Genomic DNA, 20,248 nt, shown 5'->3' on the forward strand with positions numbered 1-20,248 from the left:
GAGTTTACCCACAGGTCCTAAGAATTTAAGTGAATTCCTCTCTTCTTAAGGCCCCCAAATATTCTACAGTTCTTGATCTGCTAGGAGGTAACCTTACTAATCACCTGAAAGGTTGGGACCCTGTCAGCCAGGAACCGAACCAGCTTCCCTGGGAGGGTTTTGTATTAGTTCTATGAATACAGCCAACATTTGTTTCCTAAAAAAAAAGTGGCGGTCATGTCTGATTAAGTGAACACCATTCTCCAATACAGCACTTCAGATAAGTCCTTTATTGCACAATCAATTTGTCCAATTATGTTCTGGTAAAAAGGAGGACCGATTCTTATGGAAACTGTGAAATAACTATATTGCTATGAAAAGTGAGGAGACTAAGAGTTTCTGAGTTCTGCAGACCCAGTGAAAATCAGATATCATTTAAAATATGTTTCATTTCAGTTTACAAAGGCAGAGTTTACTAAATTGTTGTGGGTTACAGAGGTGTAAGAAGAAAGAGAAATGGCTTTCTTATAGATCCAGAAAATGGAACAATGAAAAAAAATCAACAATATTCCAGATAGCCAATAAATTTTCCCTTATCAGTTTATTCAGTACTATAATTAATTCTTTTTCTGCTGGATCTTGGGTTAGCAGTTGCATGAAGCTGTCTGCTTCTCAACTGGAAAAGAGTTGTGGAAATCTTGGCCCACTAGAACCATCTGAGAGTTGTCTAAGGGATGTCACCTCAGAAGACTGCACCCGAGAGTCTATTCTTTGAAATGTCAGTAGTTTGAAGTACCTGGTAAAGTCCTTTTCAATGAGATTCTGAGATTGTCCTTCTTTACTCGATGTATGAATTTTGGCCTGCATCCTATAGCATCACTTCAGGGAAGCATCAGAGTGAAATGAAAACCATCTGTAGATAACAAAGACTGAGAATGGTTGTCTTTAATTTTTTACTGATAATTTTGAAACTTAAAATGTCTGAAGACATGCAAAACAAGGATAATTAAGTAACTTTAAAAATTTAGACAAAGCATCGCTAAGGATATTGATTAAACTTATCTCCAAGGAAGTCAGTAAATGCTACTTTTGTTTTATAGAAATGTATGAATATGATTTCTATAAAGAAAAAAATCTTGAGATATAACATATAATTAACACTTCTGAGACATATACACAGTATACCAAGCATATCAAGTAAAGAGAGTAAATAAGTCTGGATTAAAAAAAATTTTATAAAATATATAAACGGGTATTTATATTCCCATTTATACACCCATATTCCGTGGGTAAGTCTGATGTATATTTTTGACTGAGAACCATTGTCCTAGAAACCTCTAGATTCAAATTAAAGAAGTAAGGTTTTGGCTAAGTATTACAAATAATAACTGAATTTATGACTGATAATACCATACTGCTGTGGCTTAATATGATCAGGTAAAGCATCTCCGGGACAGTAATAAAATATAGGAAGACTTGAAAGGAACCATTTCTTAAGAGTTTTAATCAGTGTTTCCCCTAAGGTGAAAGCATATTATAGAAAGCACGAATACTGACAAATTTCCAGGGACTTCCCATAAAGTATACACTTTCTCAAGTGTATTATATTAATACCATTTCACTTAACACAAATTTAACCTGGGGCAGGCTATATCTCTGCTGACAGTGCTTCCCATGAAACTCTTACAATAGTCACACATCAAACAAACCTAATTATTTCTAGTATTTCTCTTTTTATAAAGTAAAAGAAAAAATAACTTGGTGAGTTTTTCCAGGGGCTCTCTGGGAAACTTAAAGACGGTTTTAGGTATAAAAAAAATATCCTGAGAGTTTTGGGGTTTTTTCCCAGTCTGGGAGGGAACAATTAAAATAAGTTTTCAAGGTTTTCAACCTATCGTTAAGATAGGCTCATGGATGCCTGAGAAACAATATTTGATTACCTAGTTAATCAAAATGATAATAAAATATTTAAAAATACACATCAACAGCAATGCAACTGGAAAGAACCTTACTTCTTTTATAAATGAGGAACTTTTGTTCTTTTTTTTCTTTAAATAATCAAGGACATAATCAAGTCCAAATAAAACACAGAAAATTATTCTGGTAAGACACAGAATCTTTTCTCTCTAAGCAATTTACACAAAAAGAAAAGAATCATCATTTATATTGTAAACAAAGACACTCAGCAGTAAACCAGGGAAGCAAACCCATCAAAATAGACTGAACTTTGCTGAGATTTTAACACATTTCGTAACGTCTTTTTCAGACTCAGTTTTTATCAACAAAGGCAAATAGAATTCATATTCTGAGTTTTTTCTTTTATCATCCTCTTTCATATTCTGAAACAAACTGACACTTTGCATTACAACAGATCTCAGAGGGTCCACAAAATTAAAACAAATTTTCTTATAATTCTGAGATGCTATTTATGTAAACATGCAATTTGTTTATTACTGCTATCCTCAAATTTAATAATAGATCAGTATTTTTAAAATTCTCAGTTTTAATTTCTAATATGATATTGATAGTTATAAGCTACATGCACAGAAGCCCTTTGAGGTCCTGAACAAGTCCCAAGTGTAAAATGATCTGGAGACCAACAAAATTGAGGACTACTGCTTTAGGATAAAACCACTCTTTTTCTTTGAAAATATCAAAACATACATGTAGTTGGGTTTCTCTGTTATTATTGCTCCTAAGGGTAATTGCAACCACTTATATTAACTATAACCTTTAATCAAAACAACTAACTTCTTATTCATAGAGAAAAGTAGGTAGGGGGTGGGTAATTGAGAACTTTACCATTCACCAGCATTACAGCAGACTAGAAAAGCTCGTGAATACACTTTTCTATAACCATGCATAGAAGCCTCCTCTCTTATATGTTCTTGTAGTAGCAAAAATGAACATATTCATTAACATGATCCATAGACATATCCCCTCCAGAGCATATTAATTGTGTTTCAATATTCTATCTTAGAAATTATCTAGATATTCAATGAATATCTATTAATTAACTCAATCTAATGCCAGTTCAAAGTTTTAAGCCACCTAGGAACCCTGGAAATTATCTTTAAGCTGGCATGCTACAAACATAATTATTCTTGAATTGAAGTTATGACAATCTTGAACACCCACTTACATTATGTAAGAGTAATGTTAGTTTATTTGATCGGTAACTTGTATAACTATAGGAAAAAGTAAACCTAAGTAAAATAAAATGTATGTTTCTATTATACTCAACTCTGCTATATCAGAGAAGACATAACTGTTCTATTAGACCAAACATATCAAACCAGTCATATTTGCCAAAGATTTATCATTGGGTGGGATAGGGAGGGTGGGAGGGAGACGCAAAAGGGAGGGGATATGGGAACATATGTATATTTATAACTGATTAAATTTGTTATAAAGCAAAAAAAAATTTTTTTTAATTTAAAATAGAACCAAAAAATATATATAAATATAAATATAAATATAATATATATATATATATATATATATATATATATATATATATATATATATATATATATATATATATATATGTATACACTAACCCTTTTGGAGGGAAATTTGGCAATACCTAATGAAACAATATAAGCACTTATTTTGGGGTCAGCAATCCTACTTCTAGGAACCTCCCCTGAAGATATACCTCCAATGATACAAAAATGCTTATGTACAAATTTATTTATTGCAGCATTGTTTATAGTTGCAAAATATTGGAAACAACTAAGTGCCTATAAAGAGAAGAGTGGTTGAATAAATTACGGCACATCTACAACCTCTCACCAGTAGACAATCTAGTAATTTGAGGCAAGTAATATGGCAGCAAAACAACCAGCATACCCAGAATTAACCAATTGCATTTCTTTTCCATGAGACCAGTGGCTATAAAACAGGATTGGCAAACTACAGCTCATGGCTAAAGCCGACTCATGGCCAAATCCATCTCAAGGTCAAATCTAGCTCACTCTCTTTTTGTAAATAAAGTCTTATTGAAACAGCCTCATCTATTTATTTGTATATTGTCTATGGCTGCTTTCATGCTAAAATAGCGCAGTTGAATAGTTGCGAAAGCCTGAAATATTTATTCTCTGTCCTTTTATGAAAAGTTTGCTGATCCCTATTATAAACTCACACAGAGTCTAACATGCCATCTGGAGACATGTCCAGAACTAAGCTTGTCTTAGTAAGGACTGGGAGACAGGAGAAATTTAGGGCCACATAGTCTGGTGGTCTAGGACCTAACTTTGACATACTTCAGTGTGCATTTTTTAGGCAAGCTCAGGCTTATAGCAGTACACACCAGCAGCATGATGGGGTTCGGCAGTGAGTAAGGCAGAGTGGGTTCTGTGCGCATCTGCTTTTCTTGGCAATTAGATAGTGGTGACCGTGGGAGAGGATTGATAAATGTCATGGGTTTATACCCGTGGGTGCAGCAGCTAGAAGCACTGGATTTGATGAACACCTAGCTACACGAATGGATCATAAAAACATACTGTGTGAAAAAAAGTGAATGGAATGAGATCTATAATGCCAAACTGTTTATGTCAATTAAAATATATGCCTACAAATCCACAATTTACATCTTGTTATACCCCTTATAATCAAGAAGAAATGCATTAAACATATCATAATTGCCTTGTGGGGGAGGACAAAGAGGGTGACTTTGGGAATAAGTCTGGATCCATCAATAAACTAGACAATGGACAATAAAATGGACAAATAACAAAAATGTGCCTTGAAGGGAGGCACGTGAGGTTCAAGGACAACAAAATAACCATCAAAAAGAAGGAAGCAAAGTGGGAGGGAGAGAGGAAGGAACAAGACCAAAGGTATCTGGACAAATATCTTCTGTTATAGCTCTGGCAACTAAGTGGATTTGTGACCTGGTGACAAGCTGTCAGGACTCAGCTTCCAAATAAGACAGTCTGAATGGCAGGGGCAGTGATGGTGGTGATTGTGTGTGTGTGTGTGTGCTTGTGTGTGTGTGTGAGGTAGGGAAGGGCCAGAGCCAGGAAACTCCAAGCCGAATGGTGTGCAGTTCAGTCCTCAGGGAAGGGGGCCAGTCTAGGGTAGGTAGGCAGCAAGCGTCCCAGGGAAGGTGGGGTTCAAGTCCCAGTTGGGATCCAGCCCAGTGGAGAACATGGTGATGGGTGGTTTTTGATGTGTGTCAGGGAGAAGGCACCAGCTCCTTGGACATGCATCTCAGGCATATTGGGTCTTAAACTGAGTCCTTTCTGGGGAGCGGGCTCTGAACATAATATTAGGTTCTGATTGGCCTGGGAACTGAGCAGAAGCCTTCAGCAACAACAGGCTCAGTGTCTTCAGAGGCATTCTTTGTATTCTTTGGGTAAATGTCATCATCCTTCTGACTTAATTTCCACAATTTGGGATTATAATACCTGTTCTGGCTACCTCATTGGATTGATGATCTTGATGATCAGAAGACATATATAGAAGAACTCTGGAAAAATAAAGTACCCACTCCATAGTTATTAAAATATTTAAGCAACTTATTAGAAAGTAATTCCTTCTTCCCCACCAGAGAAGTTTTCTTTTCAAACAGCCAATTTACTCTGAAAGGTTTGAGAGAAAGCATAATAGCTTGTGTTTTTTTAGTAACTTTCTTCCAAAGGAATGTGTTTTACTACACATAATTTTATCTTTCAATTAAAAAAAATTAAATCAATTCTTTCTCATAGTTTTCAAACATTTCTGAGGTGTGTCTCAGGACAGCCTATTTACAGCCAACTCCCAGCAGGCTCTCCTAGCTGCTGACACTGGAACTTTATCTGGTCATAATCTATCAGCCTTGGAAAACAAGAAAAATGGAGATTTAAAATTTTATTTATTTATTTATTTATTTTAAAAAAGATTTATTTATTCATTTATTTTGGCTGCACCGTGTCTTAGTTGCGGCACTCGGGATCTTTTAGTTGCGGCATGTGGACTCTTAGTTGCAGCATGCATGTAGGATGTAGTACCCCAACCATGGATCGAACCCAGACCCCTGCATTGGGAGTGCGGAGTCTAGCCCACTGGACCGCCAGGGAAGTCCCTAGGGATGTTTTTAAAGTTCACAACTCAGTGGACTTTATGCATAAGGAAAGAAATGGAAAGCTGACTGTGACAATTGTTCTTGCTAACTCAACTAAGATCATATTTTTAAAGAATATGATAAATATGCTAGTATCATTTTCTATAATCAGGTAATTTAGATACACTTCTAAAACAACCTTTTTCTCATTTAAAAAATAATTTTGAAATTACAGTAGAGCCTAACAAGAGAGTAAAATTCACCAAACATTTGGGAGATGCACACACTCACATGTATATTATATTCATTTCTTGCAACATCAGGTTCAAGCCACATATACATATACACATATACAGTTCTGTGTTCTGCTGCTTTTTAAATATATTATTACATCACGAGCACCTTATTATGTTACTAAATTTTCCTCAATAACATGACTTTTTTGTGTGTGTGTGTGGTATGCGGGCCTCTCACTGTTGTGGCCTCTCCTGTTGTGGAGCACAGGCTCTGGATGCGCAGGCTCAGCGGCTGTGGCTCACGGGCCCAGCCGCTCCGCGGCATGTGGGATCCTCCCGGACCGGGGCACAAACCCGTGTCCCCTGCATCGTCATGCAGACTCTCAACCACTGCGCCACCAGGGAAGCCCAATAACATGACTTTTAAGGACCAAATAATATTCCAACATATGAAGTTGCCATGGTTTATTTGACCTTTTCTTTATTTAGGCTACTTATAACTTTTTTTTTACTATTATAAGTAAATTTTCATGAACATTCTTTTACATAAACCTTTAATAACATTGCTGATTGTTTCTTAGGATAGATTCATGAAATTGGAATCACTGGGACAAAGTATGTTAACATTTTTAAGTCTCTTGATATATAGTTCCAAATTGTTTATCAGAACCACTGTGAGATTATACGCCAGTCAGTACATATCCTACCATATCCTCAACAACATTGTTTCATCTTTAAAACAATCCTTTCCTGTTGAAAAGTGAACACATTGTTTTGTTCTTCCCAGCATCCTTTTGGGGAGCAGTTCTTCTCCTATTTCATAATCATTCAGATCAGACCCTAGAAGCATAAAGTCTGCAATCATGACATGCAGAGTGTATGCCTCCATGTGATCACACCATGTATTTTATTGCTTAAATTGGCTTTGCACTACCGCAAAGGATAGCTCCCATAATCCATCTTGATTATTTTCAAAAAATGTTTTATGCAAACAGCATCTTGCATACATATTACTATTCTAGAGGAATCCAGGCTTCACTGGGTCAGGGCTTCCCTTTCAGTGATGAAAAGCTCTCCAAGGTATATTTTCTTTTTGGATTTTTGACTCTGCAGAGTGTCAGCCCAGATGTAGCCTACGCAAATGATGGTATTTATAGCCTGGTGTGCAATACTCTGTGGAAGGAAAGCTTATAGAAAGCATAGGCTGGACACGCACCATAGGGGGAGATGTGGTGAAAAACACGTGTGATCCCACCAAAATATGCTGGAGACAGAAATAAAAAAAGAAAAGAATACATGGAATGAAGCAAAGAACAAGCAGCAAGAGAACTGTGTTTTTCAGGGCTTGAGATATAGTTTACTTTTAAACAAAAGCAGGACCTGATATAAAAGACACATTGATTTTCACTGTTGAGTTTGAGGAAAGGGGCAGGGATAAACTAGCAAAAAAAAACCAGAAACATTTTGGAGAATGGGATGAAGAATCTACATGCACAAAAACCTGCACTCAGGGATTCAGGTTTCAAGAAACCTCTACATAAGACTTGTATTCATACAGGAAGAGGGCAAGCTGAATCTAAGAAGCGCCTGGAATTTACCTGTTCACACATTTCGCCTGTTCTAAGAGTCCTAAACGGAAGAATCAAATAGTATTTTTTGTTAGTGCGTACAGAAGTTAAATACCCAATATGGTTGTTTTACTAAAGAGTTATGATGTTGTAGGAAAAAACAAACAAACAAAAAACAACTTCAGTGCGGAGGAGAGTGCTTAAATCTCTCTGTTAGCTGTTCCTGAGAAAGAGTTTATTCATAACTCAAGGCTCCATGTCTTTCCTTTGGCAGCTCCTGGAATTTGCGTCAAGTCTGGATGGAAACAGCCAATCTCTGTAGGATTTGTCTGGCAAACATTACAGAATAGTTGGTTCTGAGTCACCACTGGGAAGAGATGTGAGGCGAAATGCAAAGGCATAAGCTAACAATTATAGGCTAAGAGAAATACCCCAATTAACTTCTTGTTTTAGCAAATGTTAAAAGTTTGCATTCCCTAACCACCGCTATCACGAGCTGTTCCAGCTATTAAGCTACTGTCTCTCACTCCTAACCCACCCTTCTGTATAATATTTCCTGGAGCTGGGACTCCGCAAAGAATATTTCTGCTTTGCCAGATGGCTCTTTGTTAGGCTTTCCAATAGGGGGTGCTATAGGGAGACTGCAATGCTGGATGAGGCAGAAGGGACGTGCTTCTTACACACTTCCTGCTGGTTTCTCCTTCCTATCAAGGTCATTCCTGCCAGTGAGGCACCTGGGCTGTGGTGGGTTTGGGGTGGGGTGCTCTCTGCAGTGGCTACCTCATAGAATTCTCTCGTTCTTTCAAATGCCTAGATAACAATTTTCTGCCTAGTTAACAACTCCCTATATTAAATTTATTCTGAATAAATAATTTCTGTTAATAAACAGTTGGTGGGTTCTAACCTCTAACTGACCCATGAGCCTACATAGGTCTTTACACACAATCAGACAAGGGGCTGGGAAAGTATCTCCTCTGATAGGGTGTTTTGGCTTCTCTGTCGATCACTAAATATTTTCTTGCTCTTACTGTGTGCCCAACATGGAACTAGACTGTGGGGACACAAGAAGACATGATCACTGCCCTCGTGGAGTAACCATTTAGTAGCTGATGAAAGGTGTTGCCCATGACAGGAAATACAGCAAGGGTGGTAGGCTGTGCATGAGTTTCTTACTGGATGTTGAATTTCCGACTCTGTAACAATGGAGTTTAAAGTCAATCATCTCTCTCTCTCTCTTTCTCACATCTAGCTATCTTGTATCTATCTTTCCCACCAGCGTGGTAGAGTGGGTGGTTAAGAACCCAGGCTCCGGAGTGTCAGGTTTCCAGTGTTCCTGCCTCACTAGTTATATGTCTAAGGACACATGGCTACCTACCCTAAGTTTTGGTTTCCTCTTCTATAAAATGGGGATAACATAGGATCTATGCCCACCTATTAAGGTTTTAAGGACTGGATGAGATAATGCACATCAAGTACTTAGCCTGGTCTTTCATTCCCAGTAAGTACACAGTCAACTTTGCCTCTCCTTTCTTCAGGCATCTGTTGGACAGAATAAGACAGGAGCGCCACAATCAGAGACGCTGCTGGCAGGAGGCCAGAGCCCAGCAGGGTGAGGAGTTGCGAGCTGGGATGTGCCTGTTGGTTGTGATGTGCTCTAAAGAAGTTGAAATTAGAAGCCTTGGGGTGTGAACCCCGGCAGCAGCTGGGAAAAGAAGCCAGTCCCAAAAGAAGAACAGACTTCTTTTCAGTCCATTATTAGAAAATGTAAAAAGCTTTTTCTTTTTTTTTTTTTTTTGCGGTACGCGGACCTCTCACTGTCTTGGCCTCTCCCGTTGCGGAGCGCAGGCTCAGAGTGGCCATGGCTCACGAGCCCAGCCGCTCCGCGGCATGTGGGATCTTCCCGGACCGGGACACGAACCCGTGTCCCCGCCATCGGCAGGCGGACTCTCAACCACTGCACCACCAGGGAAGCCCGTAAAAAGCTTTTTAAAAGATGTCTTGAAATATATATTGCTAATGCCTCAGAGCAGAAGTATGCAATCCTTGTTCCCAGATAGCTGTAAATGTCAACTTTTGCACCTTACACGTTTGTCAGGAGGGATTTTATGAGCCTATTTCCTCACTCGGTGCGCAGTCTTCGATCAGGTTCTTTCACATTCGGAACGCTGCCATTCTTAGTGCCATCTTTCATCAGGCGCCCTCCAGGGCGCTTGGCAAACTCTGGATGGTCAATTCTTATGGCGTTCTGTGATGTTGAATTACCTTCATTTCCCAAACAGTCAATGGAGGGTAAGTGACTCCCCCAGTAAGCGACCTATTATATAGGAAATAGGTCTCAGGAAGTGCCATAGCTCTGGGGTTCTCTGCAGATTACTTGGCCTGGGTGGACATCAAGAAGAGTCCCAGGAATCCTACATACATGGAACTGTGTGTTGGTGGGGGAAGATGTGGCTGGATAGCAAAAGGCCGAGAGAAAGAGAGAATATTTGACTCTCATATTTTAACAATGGGTTGGATAAGGAGGAAGCATATTTGCCTTAGCCCAGTGGTCTTAGAGAGTGGTCTCAACAACAGCAAGCACCTGGGGACTTGTTAGAAATGCACATTCCTGGGCCCTACCCCAGACCTACTAATTCCGTGACTCTGGGGGTGGGGCTCAGCAGCCTGTGTTTTCACAAGCTTTCCAGGGGCTTCTGATCTACGATGAAGTTTGAGAACCATGTGTCAGCACAGGCACAGCCTTTACAATCAAACTTACCAAGTAGCTGAAAGGGACTGCGTAGTGTGTACTAGCCTTAAAATGAAGATGTGAGGGAAAATATCAAGCCTGCCTTCCAGGGTAAGATAAAAGGGAGAAGTAGGAAACACTTCCTCATTTTCCTTGAAATAAAAGCATAAAATTGTGGAAAGTAAAGGTGGAGAGACCTTCATAGTTATGGAATTCAACCCCCTCATTTTTCTTCATGACGAAGTTGAGGTCAAGTTGATGAAGGGACCTGCCCAAGAGGGGGCCTGAGTCAAGACTCAAAACTAGAACTATTGACGCCTTCCCTGGCACTCTTTCCCAGCACCACCTGCAGGGCTCGTAGAAGGTCACTCAGTCTCCTGTTCCCTTTCCAGTCCAGGCTCCAGTCACCTCCACCTGGATTATTTCCACATCCTCCTGGGGCTGCCCTTTTCTTCAAGCTTCCCCTTGGTTTACATTTTCCTAATATCACTCCCTTCAAGGCTAAGGTCTTCTGAATGTCCTGTAGTGGCTCATTTATTTCTCTCTTTTGTGCCAGACTTTCTCAGTCTCCATAATCTGACCCCCTCTTTCTCTTCCATTTTATATCCTCTGCAACATTTACTAATGCCCTTTCCCCAGCAGGCATGTTTCCCCATCCCCTGCTTTTCTTCTTCTAAATCAGTGGTCACTAAAGTTTTTCTATAAAGGACTAGATAGTAAATATTTTAGGCTTTGTGGGTCATATGGTTTCTGTCAAACTGCTCAACTCTATTACTAACAGGGCAAAAGCAGCCAAAGAAAATATATAAGTGAATGAATATGACTGTGTTCCAAAAAAACCTTATTTATGAAAACAGGTGGTGGGGATAAAAATGCCCAACAAACTAAGAGCAGAAGGAAACTTCCTTAATCTGATAAAGGGCATCTTCAAAATACCCACAGCTAATATCATACTTAATGGTGAAAGACAGAATGCCTTCCCCTTAAGATCAGGAATAAGAGTAGGATATCTGCACTGACCATCTATTCAGTATCATACTGTAGGGTTCAGCCAGGACAGTTAAGCAAGAAAAATTACATAAAAGACACCCAGATTGAAAAGGAAGAAGTAAAACTAGCTCTATTTGCAAGTGATATATTATAAACAGACATATGATATTTGCATATAGACTACCTTAAAAATCCATTAAAAGCTATTAGAGGGGCTTCCCTGGTGGCGCAGTGGTTGAGGGTCCGCCTGCCGATGCAGGGGACATGGGTTCGTGCCCCTGTCTGGGAGGATCCCACATGCTGCAGAGCAGCTGTGCCCATGAGACATGGCCACTGAGCCTGCAGGTCTGGAGCCTGTGCTCTGCAATGGGAGAGGCCGCAACAGTGAGAAGCCCACGTACCGCAAAAAAAAAAAAAAAAAAAAAAAAAAGCTATTAGAATTAATAAATGAATACTGTAGGCTAAAAGATCAATATACAAAAATAAATTGTATTTATATATGCTAGCAATGATATTTTGAAAGCAATTTCATTTGCAGCAACATCAAAAATACTTAGGAATACACTTAATAAAGAAGTGTAAGTCTTGTATGCTGAAAATTACAAAATATTGTTAGAAATTTTTAAGAAGATCTAAATAAAAAGATGTTCCATATTCACGAACTGAAAGACTAAATATTATTAAGATGGTTATACTCCTCAAACTAACCTACAGATTCAATGCAATCTATCAAAACCCAGCTGGCTTTTTTTTTTTTTTCAGAAATTGACAGGCTGATCTTAAAATTCATATGAAAATGCAAGGGACCCAGAAGAGTCAAAACAATCTTGAGGAAAAAGAACTAAGTTGGAGAAGTAGACTCACACTTTCTGATTTAAAAACTTACCACAAAGCTACAATAATCAAGACAGAGTTCTGCTGGCATAAGTATAGACAAATAGATCAATGGAATAGAATTGAGGGGCAACTGATTTTCTACAAAGGTGCCAAGACCATCCAATGGGGAAAGAAGTGTCTTAAATAAATGATGCTGGGACAACTGGATAGCTACCTGCAAAAGGGGGAAGCTGTACCTTTACCTCATACCATATATAAAAATTAACTCAAAATGGGTCAAAGCCTAAATGTAAGAGCTAAAACTGCAAAGCTCTTAGAAGAAAATATAAGGGTAAATCTATGACCTCAGATTTGGCAATAGATTCTTAGATATGACACTAAAAACAAGAGCAACAAAAGAAAAAATGGATAAATTAGACATTATCAAAATTAAAAGCTTCATGCTTCAAAGGATACTATCAAGAATCTGAAAAGAAAACCCACTGAATGGGAGAATATATTTGCAAATCACATATCTGATAAGGGACTTGTATCTGGGATATACACTTGACCCTTGAACAGTGCAGGGATTAAGGGTAACAACCCTCCTCACAGTTGAAAATCCACGTATAACTTTAGTTAGTCCTCGTTTCCACAGTAGTGTATCTGTGGATTCATCCAACCACAGATTGTATAGTACCACGGTATGTATTTAGTGAAAAACTATCCATGTGTAAGTGGTCCTGCGCAGTTCAAACTCATGTTGTTCAAGGGTCAACTGTATAAAGATCTCTTCCAACTCAACAGCAAAAAGAGAGTAATCCAATTAAAAAATGGGCAAAGGATTTGATAAACATTTCTCCAAAGAAGTTATACAAATAGCCAATAAGCTTGTGAAAAGATAATCAGCATCATTAGGCATTAGGAAAATGCAGATCAAAAGCACAATGACATACCACGTCATATCCAATAAGAGGGCTAGAATCAAAAGTCAGATAATAACAAGAAATGATGAGGATGCGGAGAAATTGTAATCCTCATCCATTGCTGGTAAAAAAGTAAAATAAGGTGGCCACTTTGGAAGAGTCTGTCAGCATCCCAAATAATTAAACATGGAGTTACACATGACTCAGCAATTTCACTTTTAGGTATACACTCAAAAGGAATAAAAACATATATCCCACAAACACTTGTACACAAATAATCAGAGCAGCATTATTCTTAATAGTCAAGAGGTGGAAAACCCAAATATCCTTCAATTGAATGAATAAACAAAATGTGACATATCTATACAATGGAATATATTTGGCCATATAAAGGAATGAAATACTGATAAATGCTATAATATGGATGGATATTCGAAACATATTAAGTGAAAGAAGCTAGGTGTAAAAAGCTGTAAATTGTAGATTCCAATTACATGAAATGTCCAGAATAGGCAAATTAGAAAGTAGATTAGTGGTTGCTTAGGTTGGGCTGGGGGCGGGTGTGGATAAGGGAAGGGAAAGGGGATTGGCAGATAATGAAATTTCTTTAATGCAGGATGAAAATGTTCTAAAATTAAATTGTGGTGATGGTTGCATAACCTTGTGACTATGCTAGAAACCAATGAATCGTACACTTGAAATAGGTGCATTGTATAGTATGTGAATTATACCATCAAAATAACTGTTAAAAAAATCCAGGTGGTGAGCCAGATTTGCCTTACAAGCCATAGCTTGCTGATCCCTACTCTAAATTTATCCAAATTCTATCCATCAATGAAGACATACAAATGTTTTAAAAACCAGTCTCTTGAGGCCTATGATTTCTAATACTCAGTTATGGGTTCTTAACTGTTCTATAAATATTTATTGAAACCGATCATATGTTAGAAACTGCACTAAGTATCTGGAATATAAAGAGTAATTGGACACAGTTCTCATGCTGAAGAAGATTATGATCTGGTAACAAAAACCCATGTAACCAAATACCCAGTGCAAAGTGACATGGCTTATAGATGGTGCATGTTCTCACTATAAAGAAGGGATATTACCAAAACTTTTCTGTGATGGCTGGTTGTTTAGAGAGTGCTGATCAGAGAAAGTGGCAGAGTGGTGGGTCTTCAAAGGATGTGTAGGAGTTCTCCAGGCAGACAGAGGAAAGGGGCATTGCAGACCTGGAGTGTGAGCAAAGCTTAGAGCTGTGAATCAGCACCAGCGTCTGGGAACCTGAGTGATTCCAAAGGCAGAAGAGGGGGAGAGAAAGGGTGGCAAGGGGAGGAGAGTTGGGTTCAAATATGGGCTTCCCCATTTTTTATCTCGACAATTCTGCTTCTCTTTTCTCTCCAGCTACTCCTTCTCCTTTGCCCCTGGTTCCAGTGTAAGCTTTTTTGGTCCTCAGTGGTCTTCTTTGCTCACCACACATCCTCCTTTTCTTCTTCATATCTTCCACTTATTTCTCCCCCATGATGGTTTCAATAAAAACATTGTCTATTTACTAGTCTTCTGCAAATCTCTTGTTACCCTGTTAAGTCTTTCCCACTGTTATCTCCAGTTTTGCAAAGAATGTTCTGTCTCATCTCTTTGACCTGTTAGCTTTTTTTTTTTTTTTTTGTATTCTTTTTTTTTTTTTTGCAGTACTTGGGCCTCTCACTGTTGTGGCCTCTCCCGTTGCGGAGCACAGGCTCCGGACGCGCAGGCCCAGAGGCCATGGCTCACAGGCCCAGCCGCTCCGTGGCATGTGGGCTCCTCCCAGACCAGGGCACGAACCCGAGTCCCCCGCATCAGCAGGCGGACTCTCAACCACTGCACCACCAGGGAAGCCCTTTTTAAACTTTTTGGTAGCTAAAAGTCCAGAGGTCAGTGTTATGCTAAGTTCTGCTTTCTGCACTTGGCCAAGGACAAGCACTTATTAGTACTCAAAAATGATACAGTCTGTATTTTCCTCCTTAATGTTTTACTCTAACCAACAGGGCAGAGCAAGGGCATCCTCTGACTGGGGCATCCATGAGACGTGACTATCATCTTGCGGTTCCTAGAACCTCCAGGGTCAAGTGCCTTTTACTTGGACACCGAATTTGTCAAATGAATAATGTGCCCAAAGCACTTTTTAGATTCGACCCATAATAACATTGGCGCTTCATCATTTTAGACACAAGAAACCACGTGCTTTGGCTCTGGAATTGTGAAACAAACACATCAGGCCATGATGTTCTCTCTGCCAAGGTATAATGTCATCCAGGTAGTGGCCAAAATAAGAACAGTTTAAGGAGTTAGGGGAGAGTAAGAAGAGAAATGACAGGTGGCTGAGAAGGGAAAGAGACAGTCAAGGTGATCTGGAGAAAAAAGGTGGCGGTGGGAGTGGTCACGAAGGGATCAGATGCAGACCAGTTTACGCCAAGAATGAAATAGATGTAGCAGGGAGAAGTTTACTGTTGCCTTTAACGCTCCACCCATTCTAAAGCCAGTCATAGAAATTCTTGGAATATTAAGAAACATGAGGTTGATGTCTTCGGGGGACTATACTGGGATGGGACGTGGGTACCAGTGTCAGCTGGTGTGACAGTTCAGTAGATCCCAGGAATGGAAAAAGCTGGTAGAGTTTCCCGCAGTCAGCCCTGACGCCCACTTAAGTGATGGAGCCGGAAGCTGCTGGTCACGGATGTGTAACAGGCTCTCTTAAAAGGTGCCATTTGAGGGACTTGCATTTAATAGCCTGCCAGGATTTTCTTTTAATTGTATTTTCAATAAATATTCATATCACAATCATTATCAAAGATTAGTCGTAGACCTTAAAGTTTCTTCTTTAGCTGGGTCTCCAATGTACTTTGTCAGCATTATGAAAATAAGTGTTTTGGAAGATGGATTTTGAGAGGGCAGTGTGAGTCCTCTGTGGGGGGCGGTGGAGGCGTTACTCCTGGCCTGTGGGTGGGCAACAGCCCGGCTTTCCTTCAGCTCTGCAGCTGTACCACAAGGCCCTCTCTGGCTGTCCCTGCTCTCCTTATTTTATTTTTCTTGCAAAAGAAAAAAAATGACTCTGATAATCTCAAGTGTCCCTTGATCTGCCAGGTTTGCACTATGTTCTAAGTACAAAGACCCAGCAGGAATGGGTATCAAGCCTTCCCTTCTGCTTCCTTTTCCTTTAATCTCCTGACCCCCAACTCCTCCCTTTTTCTAGGCACAACAACGAAAACAAAGCCCTCAACTCCCAGACAAGCACGAAATGAACTCTGACAGCTACCTGAGCTGGGGCACTGTCCATTCAGCAGGGTCTTGGACCCCCGATTCAACCAGCCAAATGTGCCGCTGTATTTACCATCTCCAGTTTTACTTGGCGTCCGTTTCACCATGAAATTAACCACGTGGTGACACACCTGGGTGGGCCCCAAGTATGGCATCAACGCAGGCATTAATTCCTCTCACCGCTGGGCTGAAGGAGAAGACTGAGGCCCAGTGTCTCGCCAAGGCCAGGCCTCTTTCCCAGAGAGCTGTTGAAACAAGATTTCTTCAATTATCCTGTAAGGGCTGCAGCCCCGTGTGGCTGGCTAGGAAGGTGAAAATCCTATTCTTGCATTTCTAATGGATGAATATTCCTTCTCAGCTTCTAGGACTCTTCCTCTGGGATGCACCGTCAAGTTCTGGTTAGAGTCCAGCTGACCTCGCTGTGCAAACACCACCCTGAAATGTTGTGATCCCAGAACTGACTTTGCTGATGACTGAGTTCGGTGATGAGCTGAAATAGTCAGGAAGCTTCCCTGCTCACCTGCAGAGGAAACTGAGGAAGCCATCAGGAATCACTGAAAGGAAACAAAGACCAATGGGGATGCTGGGTTTATAGACTCCCCCTTTGCAGGGGTTCTGGTGATGCCTGTGATTAAGCTCCTGGCCCTGCCTACCCGCCCAGCATAGAGGATTCACTGGGCAGCTGTGGTTCTATGAGTCTTTCTTGCCTGAACCTCATTAAACTTCAGATTCCTCAGGATAAACAGCAAATAAGGGAAGAGAATTGCCTGCCTGGAAGATGCTGTGGTTATACCCTGAGCTGTAAAGCCATCCAATGATTTCAAACTTCTCTTTGCTTTCTCTTTGGCTTTCACTGGAGACTTCTTTGTGTCCATTGCTAACGGGCCCCAGTGTGGGCCGTGGGGATCCGGGGTGGGCAGTGTGTTTGTGTGTGTGTGTGTGTGTGTGTTCCAGGGAGGGCATGCAGGCTGGGAGAGGTTGGCAGGTCCCGGCTTCTCTTTATTACAACCCCAGGACCCTTTGAAGCATGTCATGAGGAAGCATTGGCAGACAAAGCTGCCCCGTACGTACTTCAGTGCCTCTCAGCCACAGGGTCTCAAGGTTTGCCTACAGGTAACAGGTCAAAAGGGACAGAGCAACACTGCTAAGCTGTGGGCTGGATGTGAGGCTGACTTTCACCAGCATCATCAGCTTTGCAGGATAAGGGCTGGAGTATCTTATCCTGGACCTGAAGCTGCTTCCCCATGTCTTTGGCAGTGATTCATGGAGACAGAAGGACCCACAACTGTGAAGGAGTATGGCAAGAAATCGCTTACTTATAATACTTAAAGGAAATTTGCTGATTGTTTCCTTTAAAAAAATTAAATGTTTCCATGTTACTTTTAGAATATTGTCCCTGACATATACCTGTATTTGGATATGCTTTCCTGCATGGGAGCGAGCATGGTCGAGTTATAACCACTATACTAAGTATATGATGATGCATGTGAGTGTAATCCATTGGGGCGCGGGAGAGAGCACTGAATCCTAACCACTAGACCACCAGAGAGCGTGGAGTGTAATCCACTGGGTATTTCACCATTTACCACGTAGGAGACTGCAAATGAGAAACAGCAAAAACAACAATAAAAAAATGCAACCAGATGGGCAAAGGCTGAAACAGTATGTGGGATTCTATCTCTTACACCAATTCTGACTGCTGGAGGCTATGTGTAGAGGGGATTTGGGGCTGTGTCTGATGTCTGCTCTGGGGGGGCTGGGGGTTAGTGGTGGTCATCTTCACATATTTGACATGTGCAAACTAGAGGATGGACTTTCATAACCAGCTCCATTTATACTTTCTCTACTCACTTCTCTAAACCTCTCACCCAGGAAGAGATTGCTGGCTTAGATCAAGCAGGGAGAATCAGAAACGTTTTAATGGCCATGATGGTCAACTTGGGAACTCAACTTCAGTATATTCTTACTACATGCTAGTACCTGGGAGTCACTGAGTTTTCTATGTGCCCCATGATAATGACCATGATCATCTTCACCATCCATCTTACATCCATGTGGCACAAGTGTCCATCTCTGTTCCCACCAGCCCAGGAGGAAGAATTTCCATACAGTTTTGTCCCTTCGGCACTTTGGCAAGTATGACAAGTACCTCCCAGGCCACTGAGTAAATCCTTGGTATTTCTCCCAACCCACCTCCCTTGCACTTCTTGTGGGCATGAAGTATTACTTTTGTTGTGGTTAAAGCTTGGAAGCGTTGTATCTCCTGTTGAATTCCAAAAAGCCTATGTCACTTGAATCCTGAAGAAATTTCAGAAGTGACACTGGTAAGTTGTATACCAAGCTGGAAAAGACATTTTGGTTTTTATTTACATCACACACAAAATATATGTTCATATTTTAGCTCCAGACTTTCTTTACTAAATGCCCAGAGAGAGAAGTAAAAGGACAGGGCGTGATAGATTGCTTCAAATACTTGAGCACCTCCAAATCCCTCACTAGATGAAAAGCAAAGTAAGGATCCTTGACAGGTTAAAATCAAGTATTGGGGGTTTCTCCACTGTTGAGAATGAGTGTCCAGTTTAATAGCTCTCTCAGAATTCCCCCTGCTACTCTATACTGTGATCCTTTCAACTACTGAGCTTATTTCTGGTGTGTGTCATGAGTTTTAAATCGGACACTGGCTTTTAATTAAATCCTTGTTTATCATTTAGTCAATGGGCTAAGACTAACGATGAAAGGTAAAACAGGCTTTCAGTGATTTTCTCATCCATCATAGGATATTTTAGAAAAACAATAAAGTGATTTACTCAAAGGTGAGTTCAGATAAATGCCGTTTCCCTATTTGTTCTTCTATGTGATTTCTGGAATGTTTTGGGACAACCAGTCACTCTGCTTGAGTACATCAAGAAATGACTATAAATCTGTCCGGGAGAGCTTAGTGACTTCCAACATCGCCTTTTAGCCAAGAGCCGCTGCAAGGTCTGGGCACGCCACCATCTGCAGTGTGACTTTTGAAATTTGAGGTGACAAATCTTCAGGGTCACCTTTCTCTCTTTTCTCCCTTTCAAGTGTTTACTCTGGGAACTTGGAGCACGTTCTTGTAAAACGCACACCAGCTGGCCTGATTTACCTGGCCTCATTTCCCGTGTGTCTGCCTTCTCCACCTCACCCCCTCGAATTTCTAAATAGTGAATAGCATTTTGAAAGTTGGGAGTCCTGCAGTGAAACTGTGTGATCAGTCACTCAATCATTTTGTATCTCATTTCTTCCATTTATAAAGCAGAGATATTAATACTATTCTCTGAACTATCAAAAGGAGATTGTAAGAATCAGTTATGGAAGTGAAGGCTTAAAATGAAAATAAAAGAAGAAACCATGAGCCTCTGACGATCTGAGGATATATTTGGACATACTTCCCTGAGCCATGGGCAGGAAGATGCCACATGAATATAAGATGGATGGTTGGGATGCTCATGGTCATTTTCATGGAGCACGTAGAAAACTCTGACTCCCAGGTACTAGTATGTAGTAAGAACATACTGAAGTTGAGCTCCCAAGTTGACCATCATGGCCACTAAAATGTTTCTGATCCTCCCTGCTTAATCCAAGCCAGCAATCTCAGATTTCCTCCCTGATCTTATAGGAGGGAGGTTAGGGATATG

General features: G+C 40.3%; 1 long non-coding RNA gene across 1 annotated transcript in view; it reads right to left on the reverse strand.

The window, feature by feature from the left end:
- Positions 1-889: 889 nt before the first annotated feature.
- Positions 890-20,248, reverse strand: part of LOC308613829 — a 37,116-nt gene continuing 17,757 nt past the window's right edge. Inside the window, exon 3 of the long non-coding RNA XR_014015324.1 lies at positions 890-908. This is a non-coding gene — a long non-coding RNA (uncharacterized lncRNA). The remainder of the gene's footprint in view (positions 909-20,248) is intronic.

This window comes from Mesoplodon bidens (genome assembly GCF_964165515.1).
Source record: "Mesoplodon bidens genome assembly, chromosome: 3".
Taxonomy (NCBI): Eukaryota; Metazoa; Chordata; class Mammalia; order Artiodactyla; family Ziphiidae; genus Mesoplodon; species Mesoplodon bidens.